The sequence below is a fragment of the Macaca fascicularis genome, chromosome 8 (assembly GCF_037993035.2).
Source record: "Macaca fascicularis isolate 582-1 chromosome 8, T2T-MFA8v1.1".
Lineage (NCBI taxonomy): Eukaryota > Metazoa > Chordata > Mammalia > Primates > Cercopithecidae > Macaca > Macaca fascicularis.
This window is the reverse complement of record NC_088382.1, coordinates 37,599,179-37,626,578: the sequence shown is the minus strand read 5'-3', so window position 1 is coordinate 37,626,578 and position 27,400 is coordinate 37,599,179. Positions and strand designations below refer to the sequence as shown.

General features: G+C 36.5%; 1 pseudogene; it reads left to right on the top strand.

Moving 5' to 3' along the window:
- The first annotated feature begins 9,354 nt into the window (after positions 1 to 9,354).
- LOC102141506 (large ribosomal subunit protein uL1-like) lies at positions 9,355 to 26,369 on the top strand (annotated as a pseudogene).
- The last annotated feature ends 1,031 nt before the right edge of the window (positions 26,370 to 27,400 follow it).

The window sequence follows — 27,400 nt, the reverse complement described above, 5'->3', positions numbered from 1 at the left end:
CTTCCTGTGTCTTAACCAGAGATCTGACATTTTTCCCAAAAAAAATGCTCAATATCTTTGAATGGCCTTATATTTATATGTTGATTATCTCTGATCCTTGATAAGATTCAAATGACAGAAGAAAACCTGAACTAATTGCTATAGTCACTCATTTAAAATATTCTGATAGTTCCAGGTTTCCCTATTTTTTTTTTTTTTTGGTAATATAGAATCTGTGCAGCCTTATATTTTTATGAATCAATGGTGGGCATTGGGAAGAAAGACATGGATCTAAAGTAATATGTGGAAAAACAGTGAGTCTGAAATATTTAAAGACATTGACCAAATTTATAAAATGACTAAAAAATGTCAAAGTAAGTGACTTCCACTTTTAATCTTTACAAAATAACAGATATTATAATTTTACCATGAGAAACCATAAAACTAGACAAAATATATGAGGCAATTCTTTTTACATAGTGAAAAACAAACGGTACAGGCATATTATATTTGAGATAAAAGAAGTATACAGTACAAACAGAAAATTCACCAGGACTTTCTGGCTGAAGTCAATATTGAAACTGCGGCACAAGGAAGTGGACTGCAAGTAGAAAGTAGCAATCTCATTAGTTAGAATACGAAGTCCAGGATTTCTGAGGAGATGGTTATTTGTAGGGCAAGACACCAGAGAGGAGCTAGCTACCTACACGAAGAGGTCCAGAAATCTAGAGACTTCCCTCCACTTTTTGCCAAATGCAAAGCTGCATATATGCAGGAAAATATGAGACAAAGCCTACAGAGAAAAGCTGTTGAGGATTTGTGAGCCAAATTAACATTTTGGACATCATACAATACTGGAGGGTATTGAAGTTCTGACCAGCCAAAGTGTAAAATCCTCTCTAAATATATTGAGATTTTCATTGAGTTCCTAAAAGGCCTCACATGAAGAGTAAAGCTACTCTAGACCTACTCCAACAAAACCTAAATCCAAGTCTTAACAGGAACAAGGCAAAGTTGACAATCTGCTCTTGAGAATGTAATATTCTTCATGTCCATTCCAAAAGTTTAAAAAGTACTACTAGATACAAGAAGCAATAAAGTGTGACCTGTAATCAAGAGGAAGTTTAAAAAACAACTGATACAAACAGACATAGAGATGATGCAGATGTTGAAATTAGCAGATCAAGACTTTAAAAGAGCTCTTAGAAACATATCCAATGCCTCAAATAGAAATATGGACATAATGAGTGAATAAATAAGTAATCACAACAGAGAAATAAAAACTTTAACACTGAATTTTAAAATATCAATAATCTTAAAGATGGGTCAAACAAAGCTATATAAATTAAAATACATGAAAATGAAGCACACATACCACCACCACCACCACTGACAGCAACACAAAACAAATTGCTGGTCACCAAAGTGGTGTATAATATTTGTAATTCAGTTCCCAGAACTAGAGAGAGGAGAAAATAAAGTAAAAATAGGCATCAGAAAAAATAGTGACCAGAATTTTCCAAATCTGACTGTAATTATTAATGCATTAAATCCAAGAAGCTCAAGGGAAATTGATCTAAAGAAATAAAAAGAAAACTATGTATGCAGATCATAGTTACATTTATAAAATACAAATATAAAGAGAAAACCTTGAAAGGGCCATTACCTATAGAGGAATAATGACAAGAATAACTGCTAATTTCTTATCAGAAACAATATAAGCCAGAAAAAAATTGAATAATATACTTAAAATATTGTAAGCAAATAGAAAAAACCCTGTTAACTTACGTTTCTATATTCAGCAAAGATATCCTCCAAATATGAAGTCAAAGGAGACATTTTCAGATCAATTAAAACCGAGATTTTTCACCGGTATACTTGCTCCATAAGAAAGTTTTAAAAAATTTTCAAACTGAAGAAATTTTGAATAATTTATGTGAATAACTACCAAGAAGTAGAGCTTAACTCACTTGTCTAGCAAATTTGATTGTGGGCTGTGCTTAGTGACTTGCTTCCAAACAGTAGAATATGAAAAAAGAGGAAAAGTACCTTACATTGGAGAAACCTTGAAAATCACTACCTTCGTCTGATGATGAAGGTTAACTATCAGTGAGAAGTCACATTGATAACATGTAGCCTTAACATACTGTAGTCAGAATGGCATTTCACCTCTGTGGTTTCCTTCCAAGAAGTCATAACCTTTGTCTAACCATGAGAAAAACATCCAATAAACCCCAATTTATGGACATTCTACAAAATACCCTATCATTACTCCTCAAGACTCTCAAGGTCATCGAAAACAAGAAAAGTCACAGGCTAGACAAAACTAAGAAGATATGATGTCTAAATGTAATGTGGCATCCTGGATTGTATTCTAGAACAGAAACATGGTATTAGAGAAAAACTAGTAAAACCAGAATAAAGTTTGAAGTTTAATTAATGGTGGTGTACTGATGTTGGTGTGTGTGTGTGTGTGTGTGTGTGTGTGTGTGTGTATTTAGAGAGGGAGAGAGAGAGAGAGGAAGATGGATTCTTGCTCTGTTGCCCAGGCTGAAGGGCAGTGGCGTGATCTCGGCTTACTGTAAGCTCCGCCTTCCGGGTTCACACCATTCTCCTTCCTCAGCCTCCCAAGTAACTGGGACTACAGATGCCTGCCACCACGCCTGGCTAATTTTGTTTTTTGACAAATGTACCATATTAAGGTAAGATGTTACCAATAGGAGAAACTAGGTGACAGGAATAGAAACTCTCTGAACTATCTCTGCAACTTTCCTGTAAATCTAAATTTAATTTTAAATTTAGTTTAAATTTAAATTTAATTTAAAAAAATTAAAATTAACATAAAAAAGTGTAAGGAGAGAAAGAGACAGAGAGAAAAAGAGACAGAAAGAGAGGAATATAGACCTTCCTCTTGTTCTGATAATAACTACAGAGGGTATGGATAACTAAAAAGTAGTTACATAACTACCTCACCTTTCTCTTAATTAAGGAGGTATGTATAAGATGAGGCTGAAGAGCCACATTGATTTAGAATTTGTTTTGGTTTATATCAGTTGGCAGGATCATCTCTTTTGTTCTGACAGGGTTTCGTCTTCACCCATTTCCCAGTCTCTTCTTTGCCTATATAAAGGTGATACGATAAATCATTAGTCAGCTCTGCTTGTGTACATGGAAACTTCATTGAGTGTTCACCTAGAGTTGCTGGGAGGAGTGTGGAGAGGAGCCTAGTGGAACTGTATCCTACCACCCACATGCGTGTGTGTATATGCGCAAACACAGGCAAACTGTGGCAGCATGTGTGTTCTGATGAATGATTATTCGATAGCACAAATGTATCAAAATGGCAATTATTTTCCCTGCAATCGAGATTCCCACTCCAACTCTATCAGCATCTCTAATAAAAAAACATGACACTGAGAACATAGCTAATATTTGCCTCCCCTAGCAGCTTTGGAGACTATTTGGATTGATATAAACTTGTAAGGGTATGGAAATTGTGGAATATGATCACGTAATGGCCTCCACACTTTTTCCAAGGAAATAGCCTCCTTACATTTTACCTTCCCCATAAAATAATTAGAGCTCTCTATTTCTATGTTATTATTGATCAGTGTTAGCTTCTGTAGCACTTAGTCTTAGGAAAAGGCCAGATGGCTGGTTCAGATGTCCTCAGTAAGGGACAACATTCCCAACTAACATCAGAATCTTAGCCAGCTCTTAACCATGCACTGTGTTTGGAGACAGTTTAAGAGAGTAATGACAAATTCAACTGCCAGAAAAAATAAAAAAGCAACAACTAAGTTTCAAATCTCTCCTCTGCCCCTTATGAACTATGTGACCATGGAAAATGGTAATATAGTTACATAGGGTCTTTTTGTTCTAATATTCTTATTTGAAAGATATAGATAATAACGTCTTCCCACCTTACAGATATATTTTGAGATTCTAACGAGTTTATATATAAGAAAGCCTTCATAACCCTTTTACAAAAACATAAATTTTTGAAATATCAAGGGGCAAAACTGTTAGAATTATGACAAGAACACAACTAGGCAGCACATTGCCGTTGGACAGATATTATATTCTCATCCCTGATTCCTATTAAGGGTGCATCTGATCCTGCCCCGTTTAGAAAGCATATTTGCTTCTGTTGAAATAAATACAAATACACTAGGAAACAACGTGTAGCCATGGGAGGGGTTTTTCCCTCTTAATTTATTTTCTTGTATTTTCTTCCAAATTGTTTCTCACTTACACTGAGATCTAATTTTCCTATGAGTGCTGCTGCTTATGTATATTGATTCTGACACTCCTCTGGTATTTACTGAGATACAATTCAAACAGATCGAGAGAAATTTAAAAATGATTCTCAAAAGTGAAATCAACAAAACATTTATAGAAGCAAAAAAAAAGCTGGAGGAAGGTAAGGAGAGCAAATAAACACAATTGAGTCAGGGGTACCATGACTGGTTCTCTGTCACCCTGCCTTCATGGATTCTGTTTGCTAGGTTGATAGATGTATGCAAAATAAGTATATATTGATAGATGTACGCAAATATAAGTATATAAAGGATGTTTAATAAACATATGTAAAACATATACAAAATAAACTTCAAACTTATATTATACAAAATGGCTGTATGTCTAATCTTATGAGACTAGGAATTGGTGGAGTAAGGGACTGTTTCTTATAGTGTAATTCACAATAAAAAGAAATTATGACTGGATAGTTAGCTCAGGGACTTGAAGAAATTCTGTGTGGTTATTAATGCTGTGGTTGGTTTCTACCATATTATGATTTATAATTATTTTGTTTTAATTGTCCATGAAGCTTGCCAGATATTTTCAAAAGACTTCATAAATGAGTTAATATGTTGCCATTTTATTTTTCATTCCTCTTCCTGGAAACAGTGACAGAATTGATTCACAAGGTCACCTAACATTCTCTTACCATTCTTTGTACCTTAAGATATCCCATAAGTTTAATGTCTTTTTTTTCATCTCATCAAAGGTATAAATGAGATTTTGCTGGGTCACAGAGATGATGTTCCTATTATATTCTCTCATCAGATCACTGACACCGTAAACTGTAATGGCTTCTTCAGAACTATTAATGTGTCTGTCATCAACCTATATTGGAGAAGTCCTTAATCCTGCAAATGGTTGTTAAGAACTTACATTTACACAGAGCATTTTTAATTTCAATCTTAAAGTGATATATATAAAGAAAGTGTTAATCTATCCACTGCTGCAATGACAGCCATTTCTAAAATGGAATGCAGCAGCTGGATAGCTACTGCTCTTTCAGATGGCCAGAGATGAATATTGTATTTAATATGAGGTGAATTAGGCTTCTGAAATCTGCTCTCACTTTTAAGTGATCATTAAAATAGGTCGCTGTGACCAATATTTCTTTATTTGTGTAAGTAGAAGCTCCCAAGTTTGGTATTTCCCATTTTTCTGTCTCATTTCTTGGACCTGGAGTAAAACTCAGAGAAATGCTGGAACAGACAGCAAGAATTTTTACCCAGAGCATATAGAAGCAATGTCATGGAATACTTTAAAATGAGTGAGAGTTGAGAAAGCCAGAGTGCAATACTATAGAACAACACCAATCGTAATGAGGACAGTACAGGAAAGAGTCAAATCACGAAGAGAAACACTTCCAAAAGTCTTATTTTTGATAGGTCAAGGCAAAGAGTTTAGAGTGCCAGCCATGAACAAGATAGCCTGAAGAGTTGAGGACTTCACTGGTTGTTTGTACCATGGGGCTTGAATATAATTGAGCCCATTTTATGACCTACAGTCATGAAAAACAGAGGCATTCACCTGAATGGCTACATAAGATCAATAATTACTTTTTCTAATCTTAGCATGAATTTCTTCAAGGAAGTACATGAATTTCAATGTATTCTAGCAACCTATACAAACTATATGCGTGGATTACTTTTAAGTTAATGCATGGTTAATATGCAGTTAATATTCCAGCCTCTTCCATGAGTACAGAAGCAGCATCAGGCCTCTACTTAAAATTAAACAGACATAAATATTGAATTTTATAAACACATATTGCAACTAACCCAGAACAATGCTTTTCTGAAAAGAGCACAGAACTTGGAAGCAAAATCTTTTATTTTGAGTCTCAGATCTGTCATTTTATGGCTATGTAATTTTGGACTATGATTTTCAGCTGGAACATATGAAAAGTGAAGATAATAATCCTGACTCAGAGGACTATATCAAGGATTAAATGGTTTAATGTATATAAAAGTTATTTGGAAATATTAAGTCACCATATAAATATGAAAGATCAGCAATGGCTTAACTAGAGACATATTTCCTTACCTAACCTCAGATCACTAATCTAAAGGGCCTTAAATATTGGAAACAACCTGAAATAGAATAGTAAATATACCTAGCTGAGTTGCTTCTGAATTATCAGGGCTTTTTTACTTGAATATGCTTTTAAATACTGGGATCCCTTAATATTTATATCTTCATTCTTGAAAGATTAAATTACTGATATATACCACTTGAAATATGTATTAGACCTCTTGATCTTTAAAAGATTTACATGAATGCTAATGAGAATGTATCAAATATAAAATAGTCTATTACAAAAACTATTGGGTCTATCTTCATGTCTGATTCATTAAGCAGATGTTGATTGAAAAGGGGTCAAGATCAAAGCACATTATTCTGATTAACAATGAAAAAGATATTCAAAGATATATTATGTAGAAATTAGGACAAAATTGTATAAACAATGGAAATTTCCAACATTGGGAACTCTTACAATATAGCGAGCTTCCATCCACCTACTTAATTGCATCTCTTTGCATAACTCTTTTACGTTGAAGACTTTCCCTCCATCTAGCATAACTTAATGGGTTTATATCCTGAGAAGTAAGTGCAGCTGAAGCTCTAACTTTATTAGTTGTCTGACTCTTTCAGAAATTCTGGCTTCAGACCAATTCAAGGTAAATTTATACTGGGAAATAAGGTTACAAATAAGGTTAAAAGGGGACATATTTGGAGAACAGACTTATGGGTATAGCTTTTCTATATGAAAATGTGATAATATATGGTTGCTTTGAGAGCTTAAGTGCTCATAAAAGTCATAATCAACTAAGTATCCAAACTAGATTGAAGATTGCTTTTGGAGATAAGGTAAATGAGTCTGCTTTTTTCTCACCAAAAATATAGAGGTTAACAGAGATCAAGAACTTCTTACCCCACCCAACAACACACTAATCCTCTACCAACATTCACTTAGTTGACCAAATGCATTATTATATCAGCCTTGAAAACTACACAAGGGCCTGTTCTAACACTTTCTATCTTTTTGCTACAAGAATGTATTAGTCCTTTCTCTACTGCTATAAAGAACTACCTGAGACTGGATAATTTACAAAGAAAACAGGTTTAATTGGCTCACAGTTCCACAGGCTGTACAGGAAGCATGGCTGGGAGGCCTCAGGAAACTTATAATCATGGCCAAAGGGCAAAGAGGAAGCAAGCACATCTTTATATGCCAGCAGGAGAGAGAGTGAAGGGGGAAGTGGTACACACTTTTAAAGTGGTACACACAGATCTCATGGAAACCCATTCACTATCACGAGAATGGCAAAGGGAAAATTTACCCCCATGATCCAATTACTTCCAACAAGGTCCCTCCCACAAAACTTGGGATTACAATTCAACATGAAATTTGAGTGGGGTACACAGAGTCAAACCATATCAAAGAAACACACCTATATTGTGCATTTAAATTATTTTATCTTGATAGAAAATTGACCATGAGCTGCAATTCCCTCTCTCTTAGCTGATAATTATTCTCTTATATTTCCACAGTACATTATTTTTAATACAAAGAAGATATCGCCTGTCTTTATCAGTTCATTCTGCTATAAAAGAACACCATAGACTGGGTGGCTTAAATAACAGAAATTTATTCTCACAATTCTGGAAGGCTGGGAAATCTAATGCTAAAAGGCCAGCAGATCCAGTGTCTGGCGGGATAATTCTTTCTGGTTTGAAAAAGGTGGTGTTCTTATTATATCCTCACATGGTGGAAAGAGAGCACTCTGCTCCCTTCATCTTCATAGAATGGCACTAATCTCATCATGGTGGCTCCAACCTCATGATCTAATTTAACCATAATTATTTTCCAAAGGCCTCATGTCCAAATATCATCACATTGGGAGTTAGGATTTCAACACATAAATGAGAGTAGGGCACAAATGTTCAGTTCACAGCAGGTATGAGATTCATGCACGCAGATCAAAAGATAGCATGTAGTTAGGGTAACCACTAATCAATTGTTTATATTGTGACACTTTTGACAGTGCAAGGGCAGGCAGAATTATACCAGAATTGTGTTGACCCCTAGAGAAGTCCATGTAGGTATCCATGATGTTTAAAATTTCAGCACCTCTTACCCCCAAAGATTCCTACAGACTTCTAAAAATATTTTATTATGCAACCAGTATATCTACTTATCCATCTGTTCCTATTGATACGACTTTTCAAAGAATGTTTAAAGTTAACTTGTCTAATGATTCAATCAATGTGAAATCAAATTTTCACAGTGTACTATTACCCATAATAGACAATATGAAGTGCTACAGAGTTTTACAATTTTCTGGTCTGACAGGCTATTAATGAGTACATTTTAAAATAAATTTTCAGATTCCTTTACTTGCCTGGAATTCTATTTTAGTAAATTATTTATTTAGGAGCCAATGATTTCTTATTCTTAAAAAGCCTAATTCCTTTTTTCCTCAAAGCATAATGCAGACACAACCAAAAAGTCCCACTTGATTGTACAAATAAAAAAGAATAATGTTTCATTCACTTTTCTGGGCATCTTATTTTTTAATAAATCATAAACTAAAAGAAATGAAGCTAATTTGTTCAACAATTAACTTCTCTGTATCTTAGTTTCTTCTTCTTTAAAAACTGTTAATAGTGACAATATCTGTAAGGATATGAGAATAATAACCAAAACCTCCCTATTAAAGTAGTTGTGAAGATTTGTAAGAATAGTGCCCAACAATTGTTGCTGAAAAATTTTGCATTTGTTGTATTCCAGATCAGTCCTTCTATTCTGTACTTGAATTTCCATACAATAAAGAATAAGACAAATAATTCACTGATAAGATCTTGTTATTTATAGAGGCCAGGCTGGAAAATTTAACTTACATCTTTAGACAATGGGGCTTTCTGATTACATCTTCCAGGCATCATTGGACCTGTAAGACTTATGATATCCAAGAGCAGCAGTAAACCAGGGCTATAGTATCAGGCAGGATTGGTTTATTCCTGGCTCACACAACATTTCTACAGTTCGTCAGTTTTAGGGATGTGGTCCATATGCATCTCACTTTAGGACTTAAGCTGATGGAGTACCCAATATCTGGAACCCTGCAGGTAGCTGTGGCAATGGTAAAGGAAGCTTGGTGAAACACACACAGCCAGAAGTGACACACACCAGTTCTTCTCACATTGTATTGACAAAACCAAGCCTTATGTTCAAACAAACTGAAGTAGGCGGGGAGGTTTGATTCTATTCTGTGCAGAGAATGAAGGACAAGCAGCATATTTGTGAACATCCCCAATAGTTCTCCCTTCTTGCCACTAAATATTTGCTTCACTCTCCTCCTCACACAAAGTAGACTCACCACTTTTTCAAGGAAGGCTACCCCAAGTTCCATCAAGTCAAAGCATCAAGTCAAGGTCTAGGATCTTTGGGTGAACTTGTAGTCAACGCATCAAGAGGTAATGGGGAAAATGTTGATATCAGGACCAGATAAAATTCTTCTTGTTCTGAACACCTACGAAATACAAAAACAAGTGATTTTGTTTTTAAATCCTCATCCTGCCACAACCACTACAATCACATATAGAGTATAAAATGGTGGAAGGCAAATAGGACAACCTCAGCATTTTCATTTGAAAAGGGGTGGGTTGGAGGAGAGGAGATATCATGTAGTTACCAGTTCATAGCAATTCTAAATCCCACTGAGCAGATGTTGGATGGGCCCTATCTCTGGCAAAGGTAACCATTCCTTGATTAGTCCTCACTTCTCATTCCTGGAAAAGGCTCCATAGTCAAATAATTTCTATGGCAACTGGTTCTGACTTTCGGAAAAGTCCTCTTTGTTTATTATCTTTCTTGACCACATCTGATGAGGATATTAGAGGACATATCCTCTTGGGAGGTAGAGCAGTTTTTTAGCTTGCTTCCTGCTCAGGAAGGTTAGCACTTCAAGAGTAATTTTTTTAGGTCTCAAAGAATGTTTTTAGTATTGTTTCATATCTTCCCTGACAGTACAACTCAGAAGAATGACTTCTATTTGATTCTAGTAGGATCCAGATACCAATAACCAGGACCACCTTTCTTTTAGAGGCATGCCTCATTCTCTGGACTTACTAAATACTTTGAGCTTGTGAAACTTTGTGGTGAGAACTATACTTTTAGCTTTAATTCCCTGAGTCAGATTGTCAAACTCAGGGGAATTGCTAGGCATGATATTAACCCATTTTTTTCAGGTTTTAATAACTGTTGTGATAAGTAAAATCCCTGATTTTATCCTCACCAGCAATGCTGAGTTATATCAACTTTTAAGTTTTCGTCACTCAAAGAACGTCTCAGTTTTATATTTTGCCTTTGTAATAAGCCTTATAAACCTTCAAGTTTCTTCCCAATTTTCATTCTCTTTTTGCAAATTCATTAGCCTTTTCTGTGATTATAGAACCTTTTCAAATGGAGCAAACAGCACCAATTTATGGTAATATGTTCTTTTTTTCTAAACTCTTCACTAAGACCAATAAGTTCATTGGATATATTATCTGCCTGTCTAGTTATTACAGGTGATGCCTTCTATCAAATATCATGTCAATGAAAAACATGGTTCACAATATTTCCAGGCTTTAATATTTCCCTGATTCTCTGTTCCCCAGTCCTTAAGGCAATACCACATAGTTTAGATTTTTTGTTAAGACATCACTCCATTTCTAGGAGATAATTTCTGCACTGGTGAACATAGGCTATGTAACAATATAGGTAGCAAGTCTTTCCACTCACAGAGACTCATACTACGTGTCTATCAAGGGTTGGTTGGGAACTCTCTTCAACATCAATACCATCCTGCTTAATAGTTCAGGCTGCTGATCCTTATGGTAAGAGGAAGGAATAACTGGTCTGACTTCATTTGGGTGGAGAAATGTAACCCTATCATGTGTCTGACAGAAGAAAACAGCCTAATGTTTTCATAGCCTCTTGTGTCCAGGTTCTTTTTCCAACTAATTAAAGGGATGATGTCTCTCCTCTGTTGAAAAGAATGAGTGAAGGAAGAGAGGTGCGGAGAGCTATGCTAATGGAGAACCTTCCACATGAAAGGACACTCCAGTCCTGGGAAGGAAGATTCTTGGCTGGGCACGGTGGCTCACACCTGTAATCCCTGCACTTTAGGAGGCCAAGGCGGGTGGATTGCCTGAGATCAGGAGATCGAGACCAGCCTGACCAACATGGTGAAACCCCATCTCTACTAAAAATACAAAAATCAGCTGAGCGTGGTGGCTGGCACATGTAATCCCACCTACTTGGGAGGCTGAGGCAGAAGAATCACTTGAACCCAGGAGGCAGAGGTTACCGTAAGCCTAGATGGCTCCACCGCGCTCCAGCCTGGGCAACAGAGTGAGACTCCATCTTGGAGAAAAATAAAAAATAAAAAAAAGTAAGATTCTTCCCCAAACAATTCAACTATTTGTTCTTTTAACACATTAATCTTAACCATTAACCTCATGGCTCACTCAAGTCGTGGCTGTTCCTCTCTACCAAGATCAGTGTTTTGTTGCTGTTTTGTTAACATTTATCTTAAATTTAGGGCAGATGTGCAGGTTTCTTGTAAGTAAGTTGCAAGTCATGAAGGTTTAATATGCAGATTATTTTGTCATCGAGGTAATAAGTGTAGTACCTGATAAGGAGTTTTTTGATCCTCACCCTCCTCCCATCCTCCACCCTCAACTATGCCCTGATGTTTGCTGATCCCTTCTTTATGTCCATGTGTGCCTAGTGTTTAGCTCCCACTCACAAGTGAGAATATGCAATATTTAGTTTTCTGTTCCTGCGTTTGTTCACTTAGGATAATGGCCTCCAGCTTCATCCATGTTGCTGCAGTGGACATTATCTTGGTTTTCTTTATGTCTGCATGGTATTCTATGGTGTATATGTACCACATTTTCTGTATCCAATTTACTGTTGATGGGCATTTAGGTTGATTCTATGTCTTTGCTATTGTGAACAGTGATGAACATATGCGTGCATGTGCCTTTATGGTAGAACGACTTAAAGGTATATACCCAATACTGGAATTGCTGGGTCAAATGGTAGTTCTCTTTTAAGTTGAGAAATCCATCAAACTGCTTTCCACAGACTGGACTAATTTACACTCCCACCAGCAGTGTATAAATATTCCCTTTTTCCCTCAGCCTCACCAGCATGTTATTTTTTTACATGTTATTAATAGCCAATCTAACTTGTGTGAGATGGTGTCTCCCTGTGGCTTCAATTTGTATTTTTCGAATGCTTAGTGATGTTGAGCTTATTTTTATTTGCTTCTTGGTCATGTGTATATCTTCTTTTGACAAGTGTCTGTTCATGCTCTTTGCCCACTTTTAAATGGAGATGTTTATTTTTGTTTGTTAATTTGCTTAAGTTCCTTAAAGACTCTGGATATTAGACCTTTGTCAGATGCATAGTTTGCAAATAATTTTTCTCCTGTTTTGTAGGCTGTCTGTTTACTCTGTTGATAGTTTCTTTTGCTGTACAGAACCATTATGTACTGCCTTTCTTTGTCTTTTTTGAGAAGATCAGTGTTTTATTAGGAGACAAGTGCTCCCAGTTTCATAAAACTACCCTCCAACGTAAAGTAAGTACAAATCTTTTAAGTGTTCTCCTGGGGCTGTTGATATGCAGGGTAGATTTTTCCCTTAAGCTCCTAAGTAGTTCACAAAAATCAATTATTTAATTAACACCAGACCCAAACCTGAAAATTTGATCTCTATTTTATTTGATATTCCCAAATTATGTCAAATTTTATTGACCAACAAAGTCCATCAGAGATGTTATATTTTAAGTGTCTTCCTTTATTCATCCAGCATATTCCAATTTTAATTCCTCCTTTGACCACCAGAGCTTTGTCAATCCAGTGACGTATTGAGGGTGGACACTGTTTGGTAACAGATTTAAATATTGCTAGTGAATAGCCATGCTGTTAGTTTCAATTCTATGTACTTAACTTATAGGGATCATTCTCGAGACCACGTGAACAAGCCATTTTAATCCACGTGAACTGCCCACAATATTTTCACCAGCTCTAAAATGCAGAAAGCAACTTGGGACATAGTGTCTAGGACCATGTGCCTAGAGCTGGCATTAAAATTCACAAAAGCAGAGAGAAACATATAGTTAACTTCCATTCATCAATTTCCTTGCATCTACAAGTATAAACTTTATAAAAATCTAGTTGGATCCATTCCTGCCCTTATGCTGATACTGTTGCTGTTTATTTGAAAACAAAACAAAACACTTTGTTATTTCACTTATAAACACTCCAGTTGGCAGTTACAATTTAAAGCAAGAACCTCACCAGTGTTCTGTAGACGTCAGCTGCTTTGCAGTTTAAAAGCATCAAACATTGCTTTTTCTCCAAAGTTAAAAAGGCCAGTAAAACTCTTTTTTCTGTCTAATTGAAAACCTGAGCCTGCTAATAAGGCCTCTGTGAGCAGAGAGATGAGCAGAGACCCCACTTCCCACACAACCTTGCTATAGCCCCCAGGTGGCCTGCACATGCAAATGACCCAGCCTTTGCTGATACAGTCAGGGCCAGCTGGTGTTTGGATAATGCTCTTAAGGCCTGAAGCCAGCGTTTTGGCTGAGGTCTGGACTCTGAAATCTTTGCTGAAGCCCAACCCCCTTGCTGAAACTTGCTCACCGTTTTGTATGGCCCGAGCCTTTGCTAAGACAATCAGCCTTCCGAGGCCTGAGCCGTTGCTGAGGCCTTTGTTCAAGAAGAGCAAGGCCTGCACGTTATGAACTGAATACCCAATTTGTTTTAGTGAAGCATCTCCAAAGTTCTCCTTCCTGCTCAAGGCACGTAAGAAGCCTCAATTACTTCTCCTATGTTCTGGTCTTCCCCATTTTATTCATTGTCTCTTTTTCAAACTCATTAATTCATGCAGCAGATGTTAGGGTGTTTTGATAGGCTCAGTAAATAGCATCTCTCTTGTCTGTCTAAGTTCTGAACTAACTTGGAAATAAAACAAATGGAGTGAGAATAGCGGGGCTGGGGGAAGGATAAAATCCTGGCTTTATTTACTGGAAAAGCCGATTTTGAAGAATGTTGTATACACACACACACACACACACACTCTCACACACACACACACAGAGCCAACGGTGCTCCCTGAAACTAGACAGAATTATCCAGTCTCAGGCTCTCAGACATCTCCCCACCTAGAGGCAGGTCCCTATAAAATAGACAATATGAAGGAGCAAAAGATAATGCATAATCTATGTGAGCAAAGCTGCTTCCAAGAATAATGAATTAGCAAGAAGCTGGGCTACTTATGCCTCATCTATTTTTCCAAACACAATAATCTGACTAAGCTACTACTCTTGAAAAAAAGTGCATGAAGAACCAGGAGTGTTATAATAATGAAGCTCCCTTCACACAGAAAATTTTAGACAGGAGAAGGAGCTCATACCACTGTAATGGTTTTATTTGTGTGTGTGTGTATCATGCCTGACTGTGGACAAGCTGACATGAACATCAGTGAAAATTCCCAGGTTTTGCCACATAGACACAAGCGAAATAGGTTTCTCAGTGAGCAGCAAAGATGAGGAAAAGGAGATTGAACAACTTTGGTGCAGCAGGAATTTTCCAGCCCTGTTATCAGGACATTAGGCCTGGGGAATGTGGCTGACCTCATGGCAAACTTATTGTCTTACTTGCTAGAAATTGTGTTTGGGCATTCAGGTGGCTCTTCTGTACAGGGGAAGATAAAACTCAAGATGCTTTCCTGGAGGGATTCTCATGTGTGGCAGATTCCTGAAGTTGCTGACTGTTATCATGGTTCCACCCGGATTCCAGGGTTCCACCCAGGATCTTTTTAATCATAAAGATTAAAAAGGGGTCACTTGAGAAACAGGCTTGTATTAGGTATATTCTTTGCCTATGCCATTTTCATGTCTTTTTTCTACTGTGGCAAAATATACATAAAACTTACCATTTTAACCGTGGATAAGTGTCCGATTCAGGGGCACTAAATACATTCGCAGTGTTATGTAGTCATCACCAGTATCCATTTCCAGAACCCATGACTTTCTTGGTGTTTAATAATCCTGTGCATTGAACTGAGCAGAGTCTATTATTTTCAGGTCCAGTATCTTCAAACCCAATCTCAGTGTTCTTGGATTTGGGATTAAGAAATCAGTGTCATGATCATCATCATAATCATTGTCACCAAAGGTCATCCCATAAATGACAGAACTGGGTTTAGCATGGAGACCTTATGATTCTTAATCTCCTGTCTCTCCACAGCTCCTTTCTTACTATGGTGATTGTTACGTTGCTTGCAACAGATGCTTTAAATTCAATTGTGAGGGAAGTAATTCGAAGGTCTGACCAATTGCTTTAGTACCTGAAGCACTTTTTAAGTAAATATTCTTTTATGAGAAGAATATTGAGGAAGGAAGGAAAGACAAAAGGGACTTTAATCATTAGTCTCCTGGTTTTTATCTAAGGAAGGTAATACATTTAAGTAGTGAATACTAAAGAAAATGCAATTCCAGGAATAAATACTAGGCAACTTTCATGTAGAGACAGAATATTTTGTCCACTGTTTCTTGGTGTCTTTCTGTGAGCACGTTGCCATCAAATCCAGATGTGCTTACTTGCACCTGGGCATCAGTGCTGAGAAGAACTTCACTATATTTAGTTCAGCAGAGCAGGCATGCCTTCCAACTCTTCCACGGGTTTCATGGCTCTACTTCTGTTTTCATTGCTTCTAGTATCTTTCCTCATTCCCTTCCACCTAAACTCTAGGATTTCATGATAGCCTGAATAAGGAGATAAAGACTCATACATTCTGTAAATCTATTGTAAAAAAAAAAAAAAAAAGACAGAGAGAAAAGAAAAATTGTATTTCAATATTTCAGACAAATCAATGAGAGTTTAATGCAAATATGAACACTTCATTTTGTATCACTTTAAAATAGATTCATTTTATTTAAAAAAAATTACAAATAGCTGAGCACAGTGGCTCATGTCTGTAATCCCACCAAGGCGGCCAAGGCAGGTGAATTACTTGAAGTCAGGAGTTCAAGACCAGCCTGTCCAACATGGTGAAACCCCGTCTCTACTAAAAATACAAAAATTAGCCAGGTGTGGTGATGGGCACCTGTAATCCTGGCTACTCTGGAGGTTGAGGCATGAGAATCTCTTGAACCTGGGAGGCGGAGGTTGCAGTGAGCTGAGATGGCACCACCGCACTCCAGCCTAGGTAACACAGCGAGATTCCATCTCAGGAAAAAAAAAAAAGAAAAAAACCACATAGAAAAGTTTACTCTTTTTGGCATAGAGTGCTATGAGTTCTTACACACTTGTAACCACCACCACTGATAGAATGCCCAGCATTGCAAACACTTTAAGAAGTCTTCATACTGCTCCTCTGCATCAGACACCCATGCAGCTCCTCACCCTAACTACTGACTTCCTCTTTCTTCCTATATTTTGCCTTTTCCTGAAGGAATGGGACATACTTTCCATAAAAAGAACACAGAGTTTTAAATTAGTAAAATTTTTATTTTGCTTCACTAAAAGGGTGACATTGTTCACCAACTTTCACCAAAAAACCTATAAAATATTTGACTCAATAATGAATAGGTGATATTTTGGTCAGATACCAATTAAGTTTTCTGTGTTTATTCCATGTATACTAAATAAAAAAAGAAACCCACAACATAATTAAAGGATATTGGAATGGATACAAGCTTTTTGAGTCACTGACAGTTAATTTTGAATATTTGCTTTGAAATAGACCTTGAAATTTGAAGTAATTTTTTTCATGAAGTCTAATCTCAGGATCCTGTCAGATGAAAAAACCATAAGCATTTGCTTTCAAAAGGAGAATTTTGAATATTTTGATTTGGGAAGAAACTGTAGAGAGAGATTTCTACTATATCATGGGCATATTTTTTTTCCTTAGTAACTAAATAAAAACATAAAAAACTTAATTATTTCCACAATAATTAATTCAGTCTTATTAAATCCCTATATTGCCTTAAAGTTAAAAACTTGCTTTCTTTTGCCTGTAAAGTGAGTGATTCATAATTTAAAATCTGAATATATCATCACTTGACTAAGCCACCTGAAATAAAACTATTGAGCTATCAAAATTAATAATAAATATTTGAAATCTCTTAATTGTTCAGTTTACATGTAACCAACATTCCCTAGATGGTCAGTATAGCAAAACTGTGGAATGTTTCTTCAAAAAACATGATAAAAGTACTAACTCTTAATAGCTAAAACTCAATCTTAATCCCAATGCTTAGTGTTCATGTTCATGCTGAATAGACATCAGGAAGTGTTTCACTGACCACCACGTTTCTTTGTGAGTAAAGCAGTGTTTATTCCCTAACAGCACATACCACACAGAGCAGGTACATACCTATACAGTCTCTGCTCAGTATAATGAAATGGTAGGAGCCTATATCATGGTTTACAAAATAATGATACAGTAAACCAAAACTATTTTCCCCTATATAGCTTATACTATCAATGATAAAAAGGGCATAGTTGTTGAGCATCTCTTTTATATATTATCACTTAAGGCATCATACTGATTCATGTTTTGTACTTTAACTTATCTAAATATAAGGTCAACTGTCTGTTCAACTGGCAGAAATTCACAAACCAATAATTGGATTTCTATACTCTATGACATTGCTATTATGTAATATCCATTATTGTCGCTTGAAATGGAATTTTAGGGATAAGGTTCAGAGCATGATTTTGCTAATAACTTTTCAGGGGATATTACAAGCTTCTCTGTTTCAATGTGAGTTAAATCTCATTTTAGTTACAAAGAGAACAATTTTGAATGATGCTTCAGGGCCATAATTTTTACTTGAAAGCATTGTTTTTCACTTGTTAAAGAAAAACTAATTTGGATTAGAGTTGTTACTTTGATTTGTTTGAAAATAACACAAAGACTCAATAAATTCTATGCTACCATTTGACAAAATTTCTTAACAGTGAACACACCAGTCTGAATTTTAAAATATTTGTTTTCATACTTTCAATTTTACCTCTTTTTTCCAATTACATATCAAACTCAGAGCCTCATTTATCTCAGTACATAAAAAAGTATGTACATAAAAACCCTGTGTACATAAAACCCTTAGTACATAAAAACCTTGTGTTTGTATTGGAATCTCCTTCAATATTCATTCTAATGTTATTTTTGAAGCTATAATGTTTTCATTAAAATTACTACTTTGCTACTTCTGTATTTCCACAATCCATTGACTTATTTGCATGAATTTAGGATATAAGAAATAGAAAAGTGGCAAATAAGAGATCTTTTGCAAATATACATAGCACACACATTATATGGAATTATTACGGAGGAAGAAAATCTTATGGACTGTGAGCTGAGTGTTCTTGTTTTCTATTATTGTATAATAAATTACCCTTGATACTTAATGGAACAACTTCTTAATTTTATTTCACAATTTTATGGGTCAGGAATCAAGAAGGGATGCCCGGCACAGTGGCTTATGTTTGCAATCCCAGCACTTTGGGAAGCTGAGGTGGGTGGATCACTTGAGGTCAGGAGTTTGAGACCAGTCTGGCCAACATGGAGAAACCCCGTCTTCACTAAAAATACAAAAGTTAGCCAGGCGTGGTGGCACATGCCTGTAGTCCGAGCTACTTGGGAGAGAATCACTATCCTGAGGCAGGAGAATCACTTGAACCCAGGAGGCAGAGGTTGCAGTGAGCCAAGATGATGCCACTGCACTCCGGTCTGGGCAACAGAGCGAGACTCCATTTCAATAAATAAAATAAATAAAATGAAATAGAAGGGCTGGAGAACTTTTCAGTTCTACATGATGTTGACAGAGGTACCTGACTATTCAGCTGGCAGAATACCGAGCCTGATCTGGAAGGTCCAAGACAACTTGATACGCATGACTGGGTTTTTGTTAAGGATAGCCATCAGGCTGGGCTCAGCCAGAACTGTCTTTCAGAGAGTTAATAAATGGCCTCTACAGACAGCAGTCTTAGGGACATCATAGTGTCACATGGTGGATGGCTCAGGACTTCCCAAGAAAGCACTTTTAGACATAAGAAGTGGAAGCTGATGGTCTCTTAAGGCATGGACCCAGAAGCTAGCTCCATATTCTGTTGGTCAAAGTATTCACTAAGGCCAGTCCTGGTTGAAGAGAAGGGGAATTAGAGTCCACTTCTCAATGAGAAGGGTAACAAAGAATTTGTGGTTGTCTTTAATCTACCACACCAAGGTTACGTGATGGAGACAATCTAGCTGTACATGAGCAACTTTCCATAATGACAATTATGAACACTGCAAGTCTCTAATGCTCATAGCCAATTGTGTATTTCATGTGTGTATGATGCATGTAGCTAAGTTATTTAAGTTCATTTTACTTCTAAAGCTAAAAAACTTTGTGTGGTTGGATAAAATACCAGGGACTAGGATACATTTCTTGTAGCACTTAGATAAAAATGTCTAACATGCCCCTGTAGTATTGAATTTTTTCATGACACATCTGTGGTCTCTAACACTAAGAGAAATGGCATAGTAAGTAATTTACCTAGGTTGTCAACCTATGATATGTGAATTAGAAACAATATAAAATTATCTTTATTTTGTATGATATTAAGCAGTTTACAAAGTACTTTTATTTATGTTATTGTATTTGCATTTTACAATAGCCTTGTGAAATTGGGGGACTCTAATTATCATTTTCTTTCAATAGATTGATGTTTGACAGTTCAGAAGGAATAAACAATTTCCACAAACTCACAGTAGAGGCAAAGTTAACTTTTAAAAATTCATTTAGTATTAATTCATTCAAAATTTATTGAACATCAACTATGTGCGAGGCTTTATACAAAGGACTGCAAACAAGGATTCTAAGTTCCCTGGCCTCCAATAGCTTGTTGTCTAGTATGATGCTATTTTTCTTCAAATTTAATTCATGTTTTACTCTCACAATTTTTGTCACATCTGGATATCACCTGCACTACTAATGTAATATTTTTAATCAACTCACAAACTTTCAATACTTAAATGAACTTAGCCTTACCTTATAGAATATTCCTTTTAAACAAAGGCCTATTTATTATTTATTACAATAATGAACTCTTCAGATATGTGTGTGCATATATATATATTTACATATACACATACATATGCACACACATACACACCACCACCACCACCAGCACAACACAATCATCTCCTATAACACCAGAAGTATACATACAACACCCGGGAAAATGCCAGGGTTTTTATGACATTTTTTATGGGAAAAACCATAAAAAATGGTTTTTATGCTCTTAATATAGCATTATTACCAAGGTCTCAACTAGCACATATGTATAGAGGACAATGAAATGCTGCTCTATTTTGGAGATCTTTCAACTCTATGACCAAAAGCCAGCACAATAATACATTTGGAAATATGCTCCCCCAAATTTACTTTTAGGAACTGTTTCTAAACAGTTTTATTCTGAGCGGTTGCACAATATCTACCACTCATCTGAATGGTAAACTCAAGCTACTACATACCTATGGCTACTCTAAATGACAGAATCAACAAGTCTCTGGCATCTTTATAGTCCCCGAAGTAAAAACCTATGAAAATTCTTTTTGTTTTATTTACAAATAAGAGAGTGAGATTGCAAGGAGAAAAAATATTGTTGTTGCTTGCTATTTTATATTTTTTGTTTAGCCTTTATCACTCAAGTTTATCTATCTGCATGTGATACAGATGTTCATATTGCATCATGTGCAATCAAAATACAGCTTATAGTCATTTCCCTTAGGTACTACTGCACAGAAATAAATTTTACTTATGTATTTTATTCAAGGGTGCTCTTCTAACAGGGTATGTTGCATGAATATAGAATGTAAGCAAAACTTTTGGTAACACTGATCTCTGAATCCTCTGACTCCTCCTGTCTCCCTCTCCCTCTTCCTCTTCTTCCTACTTTCTCATCTTCAAGTGTATTTAACTTATATTGACACAGACCTGGATACATACTGCTTCTACTACTTGCAGGGTTAACTTGATCTAGTTTGAACTCTAGAGTCCATTTTAATAATGATGCAGAATCCACTAGGTTTATGGGCTACTTGAAAAAAATGTATTTAATTACCTAGTCCTAACAAATGTTATTTCTTCCTTTCTTTTACTTTGCATTAAATTTTTCTCTGAGTAAAATATCTAATTAAATTAATTTACACTGAGGTATAAATGACTGATTAGATTTAATAGGGAACCTATTTGAAATATATGTGTGTCAACCTATAATGAATTTATCTTTAAATTAAAATATTATTCCTGAAGGTATGTAATTTCGGACATAGGGAGAAAATGATGAGAAAGTAATAGTTTTGCAAGGAAAGATTTGTATGTTTCATAAATCACATCTTATAGACCAGAATCTATTTACTTACATTTATTAGAGAATCAGAGCTGTCTTGGAATATTTATACTAGGGTTGCAGCAAACCCTGGGACTACTCAGAAAAGACATGGGCATTGTTTGGGGTCGTGAATCAGCAGGAATGAATAAGCAGAGGCTGCACCAACTTTGCCTGGCCTGCCCCACCGAGTTTTCTTGGAATTGAACCTTGGGTGAGTAGAATAAGGAGTATCCAGCATCACCTTGCTCAATCAGAATGATGCTTTGCATTAGCCTCGCTCCATCTTACAGGATTTCTCTGTTGCTTATTTCTTTGTACTTAATCATTGGCTTATTTAAGATTATTAAAGCCTAACATGTAAAAAAAAAAAAAACATGGGATGCTCTGAGTAGCAATCTCTTTGTGGTACTCTCTCATGAATTTATGGAAGGAAATTTAGATATGGGAATAGCTCTTCACAGCTACCTAGTTCCAGGAACATCTTGCCTATTGTATCTAAACTTAGAGTTACCACTGAATGATCCAACTCACATATATTGCCTACATGTCTAGCTGAAGTGTTAATTACTAATTACCTTGATCAGAAGAACATTTTCCCTGTAAATCCTTATGCTGCTTTGCTTATGACTTATGTATTTTCTTTATGACTTTACTTATGACTTATGCTTTGCTTTTGCATATGTATTTTCTTTAAAGTATTTTATTAATATCATGTCTTAATTTTTTGCCTGGTAGTGTGTAAGCACACTGAAGTCAGGGAGTGTCTTTCTCATTATTATGTACCCAAAATGTAAATGTTAATAAATCCTTGAAATAAAGAATACCAAAACTAAATTAATTCCATGTGTTTACATAATGCAGTAGTTGATGGAGTTGCTTAAAAGTATACGTAGAATGTCCCAGGCCAGCAGGAGGTTAAGAGTGATCTAAGAACCCAAAGCAATGCTGAAACCACTTTTATGAAACTTGTGTCAGTGGGGGAAATCTAACATAACTGACTCAGTCTTACTTCTAACCTTGCAAGATAACCGTCTTTGCTCATTCTTAGTTAACTATTGGAGGAATTTCATTTGTAGTTTAAGCCTAAAACAAAGATGATAAAGGTCCTTTCCAAACACTAACCTTCTCCTTGCTCAGGAGCTGAAACCACCTTTGTAAAACAAAAGAAGGGCTGCAAGGTTAGAATTGGAGTAGGTAGGGGCCTGAATTCTGCTAAGCTGTAGGCATAGTGAAACTCTAACCAGCCATTGTTTCTTTTGTTGGCATAAACTCTAAGAAGTCATTGTTTTATAACTTACTTTTTTTAAAACTACTTACTACTCAGGAGTATCACAGCCAATAGTTACAAGATTAACTTCCTCAATTGCCCCTATGGATAACATCACTACTGTAAATACTTTAAGACTAGTGTTTGAATATTTTTCAGACCTTGCATTCTATACAGACCAACTAACATCTTGTAGTTGTAACCCCCACCCAGTAACTGACTCAGCACAATAAGAAAGTGTCAACCCCCTAGGATTTCATCCCAGACCCACCTTATCAGCAATCCTCATTCCCTAGTCCTCTGACTGCCAAGCTATCCTTGAAAAACACTAGTCCCCAAATTCTTGGGAGGCAGATTTAAGATTATCTCCTATCCTTCCACTTGGCTGGCCCTGTGATCTTTAAACTCTTTCTTTGCTGCAAGCATTCCTGTCGTTGTCGGTGTATTAGCTTTTTCTGGGCAGCAGGCAAGAAGAACCCAATTGAGTGATTACAAAACCTTCAAGTCCAGGAAAGGAAGGAGATAAAGATCTAACTTGTTCTAGAAAAGCTCACTGCAATCCAATTTGAGCAAAACATAGTGCTGAATTCCATAGGCTAAATATTTGTGAATTTGGATCAATAGAGATTATAAGACAGAAAGATGTATCACTCCCTTAGATTCCTAAAGAACAAGACAACAAAGTGAGCCTTCCTCTTGGGGAAGGCTCTGAAATAAATATGTTTACCATTTGAAGGATGTCTTCTCCAATCCAATTGAAATATTGAAATGTGCCAAAATGTTTTCAAAACTCTTTCACATTAGATAGTGTCAATGAGTTGTCACGTTTTAGAAAACTGTTTCCTTTTTTTAATAGTATAAATAAATGTTTTCTCTTCCTTTTTACCAAGAAATTCTAAATAAACACTTTTTTTGTATGGTGACTCACTATTCCAACATGAACTATTCAACTATAAAACCTGGGAAACTGCCTAATACATATGTTGGAGGAAGGAATATTGTCACTATCCTGAATTCAAATAGTTTCTAACATCATTGAAGGGCTGGAAATGTTTACTGCCCCTTTCTGTTAGGTTCTTTTTCTGTCTCTCTGGGGAACATCTCTACTCATAACTTATAGAATGTTTGAGAATCTTCAAGGAGGAAAGAAACTAAATAAATTCGCAATATTATTTCAGAGAAGAAGGGCTGGTTAAGCCAGCATTGAAGCATTCCATATTTATTTCATAACAAATTTGCAAGTCAGAGTTGGCTTTATTTATTATTTATTTATTTATTTTACCTCAGCCTATTCTGATGCTCAAAAAACCCACTTGGGATTTAGAACTCCATCTGGTTCTTCTAGTTTCCTTCATTGTCATTTGTAATGAAGAGTTTTCAATAATTTTTCAGGAGGACAGCTTTGTTCATTGATCTGTGAAATAGAATGAAACCCAGATCAGTTTATGCATATCTACCAGAGTCTTCAGAGGCTAAAACAAACATATTAAAACCTGCTTATGTCAGAAAAAAAAACAGTGATAGACAGAGAGAAACTACTTTAACACTACTCTCTTTGACAATGGAAGGGATACATTTTTCTTGGTATCAGTATCAGTTTACACTCATACAAAAATTCACATTCATATTTACAATTCTAAAATACATCCATATCATGTATAAACTGTCAGAGGCACTGATTACACTATTTTGTTCTTGCTTTGATTTACCTTTCAGAATGAAAGATGGGTTTTATCATAACAAATGAAAAGAAGAGATCCCATCTTTAAACATGATTAAAAATAAGAACTGAATTCAATATCCTCACAGGGGCTGGTCGAGCACTTGTAACTTTCTTTCTGAGCAATGTTTTGCAGGTTGACTACATCCTAGGGCTTGCAGCAGAGATCTAAGTAGACAAGCCTTTGAATTGAGAATGAGCACCCTCTGTGGCATTCAGAGGTGAGGCTGCTCACACGGGTTCAGTGACCCTGGAAACTAATTCCTCAGCAGCCAACCTTTCAAAAGGAAGCCTGTAATTAAATAGGTAAAATGGCAATTGGTGGCTTGATTAAAGTGGGAGGATGGTGAGAATATTTCTACCTTTGGAAACACAGAAAATTTATCTAATGCTCTTTCCCCTAAATACCATACTGTATATTTCTTATTCAAACCACTGATATTTATGTTTATTACTTGATTTTTTTTCTAAAAGTTTAACAACAAAAATGCTGCCAGCAGATCTATTGCTGATATGAATTCTCTGCAGGCAGAAACCCATCTAATCATCACTCCAGCAACTCCAAGGGCCTTTATTAATTTGGCAAAGTGATTTTATGCATTGCAAAGGGCAGGTAGACTAACAAACCAACACAAGTAATCCATGCAAATTCTCAGTTTCACTCATATGAAGAGCCATCCTGTTAGCACTCTTATTTCTTCAGAGACAATAGGTTTAAGCCTCTTTCCATAAGAACAGCCCAGACTTCCAGAGTAGATGCCACGCTATATGAACTTTATTATAAAATAATAACAGACTCTTCTCCGATTAGTTCAGCTCGAGAAGCCATGAATAGCAAAGTCTCTCTCGCGACACCTTGTACAAGGCAGTGCGAGAAGTTGTGCACCAGAACCAGCAGAAACGCCTCAAGTTCCTGGATATGGTGGAGTTGCAGATCAGCTTGAAGAATTATGACCCCAGAAGGACAAGCGCTTCTCGGGCACAGTCACACTTAAGTCCACTCCCCGTCCCAAGTTCTCCGTGTGTGTCCTGGGGGAGCAACAGCACTGTGACGAGGCCAAGGCCGTGGATATTCCCCACATGGATATCGAGGCACTGAAAAAACTAAACAAGAATAAGAAACTGGTCAAGAAGCTGGCCAAGAAGTATGATGCAATTTGGGCCTCAGAGTCTCTGATCAAGCAGATCCCACGAATCCTCGGCCCAAGCCTAAAGAAGGCAGGAAAGTTCCCTTCCCTACTCACACACAAGGAAAACATGGTGGCCAAAGTGGACGAGGTGAAGTTTACAATAGAGTTCCAAATGAAAGTGTTATGTCTGACTGTGGCTGTTGGTCACGTGAAGATGACAGACAATGAACTTGTGTATAACATTCACCTGGCTGTCAACTTCCTGGTGTCATTGCTCAAGAAAAACTGGCAGAATGTCCAGGCCTTATTATCAAGAGGACCATGGACAAGCCCCAGTGCCTATGTTAAGGCACGTTTGAGTAAATTCTACTGTTATCAGTCAAAAAATAAAATAAAAAATACAATCAGGCCGGGCGCAGTGGTTCACGCCTCTAATCCTAGCACCTTGGCAGACCGAGGCAGGTGGATCACAAGGTCAGGAGATCGAGACCATCCTGGCCAACATGGTGAAACCTCGACTCTACTAAAAATACAAAAATTAGCCGGGCATGGTGACAGGTGCCTGTAGGTAGTCCCAGCTACTAGGGAGGCTGAGGCAGCAGAATCACTTGAACCTGCTGAGGCAGAGGTTGCAGTGAGCTGAGATTGCACCACTGCACTCCAGCCTGGCAATAGAGTGAGACTCTGTCTCAAAAAAAATAATAAATAATAATAATAATATAGTAATTATTATTATAATATTGGTCTTTGGTATTTGTGGTAGAATAAAACCACATGTGTCCCCTTTTCTAATTGAAAATGACTCATCCTCAAGCAATAATCATAGTAGACACAGAAGCAAAAACATTATATTCAAGGAAATGATGTAACTTCAAAGCACAATAGATGAAAATTAAAAGTTGTTAGTCAAGGATAATAAAGGAGTTGTCAGGAGAGCTCATTCCGAAACATGTAAATCTGAAGATAGACAAGCAGGTTTTGTTCACAGAATCCCCCAGTAGCTGAGAAACTGGGCACTGGGAAGACTGAAGTGGAAAAACAAGGTGGGACATCAAAAGGGTGAGTCTAGATTAACAGACAACAAGAGAACAGTTAAAAGCCCAGCTTCCAACACCACTTGGAGCAGAAAAGCAACACCCTGCACTATCTTCATAGGAGAAAAGGGGTCATTTTTCTGGAAAAAAAAATAATAAACCAGAGAGACTTGAAGTTATAGACAGAAGATCATTAAGGTGAAGTGCTGTTCTGAAGGCAGAATGATTAAGTTAAAGTCTGCCTATTTGATGATTATTAGGCCTCCAGCTTTCTTTCCTCAGTCAACCACAGAAGAGACACAATCTGGTGTAAACTCACCACACTCTCAGGCAGGAGACTGGAAAATTTATCCCAAGACAAACTAAATCACTAAGTCTTATCAGACCCAAGAATTCTGCATCTAAGCCAACCATTGGGAAAGCTTATCAACAGATCATTTGATACTACAGAACTACAGTAAGGCTGAGTAATTGAGACAAAGGTATCTTAGATAGTTGAGGGTACAGTAATGAAGAAAATATGA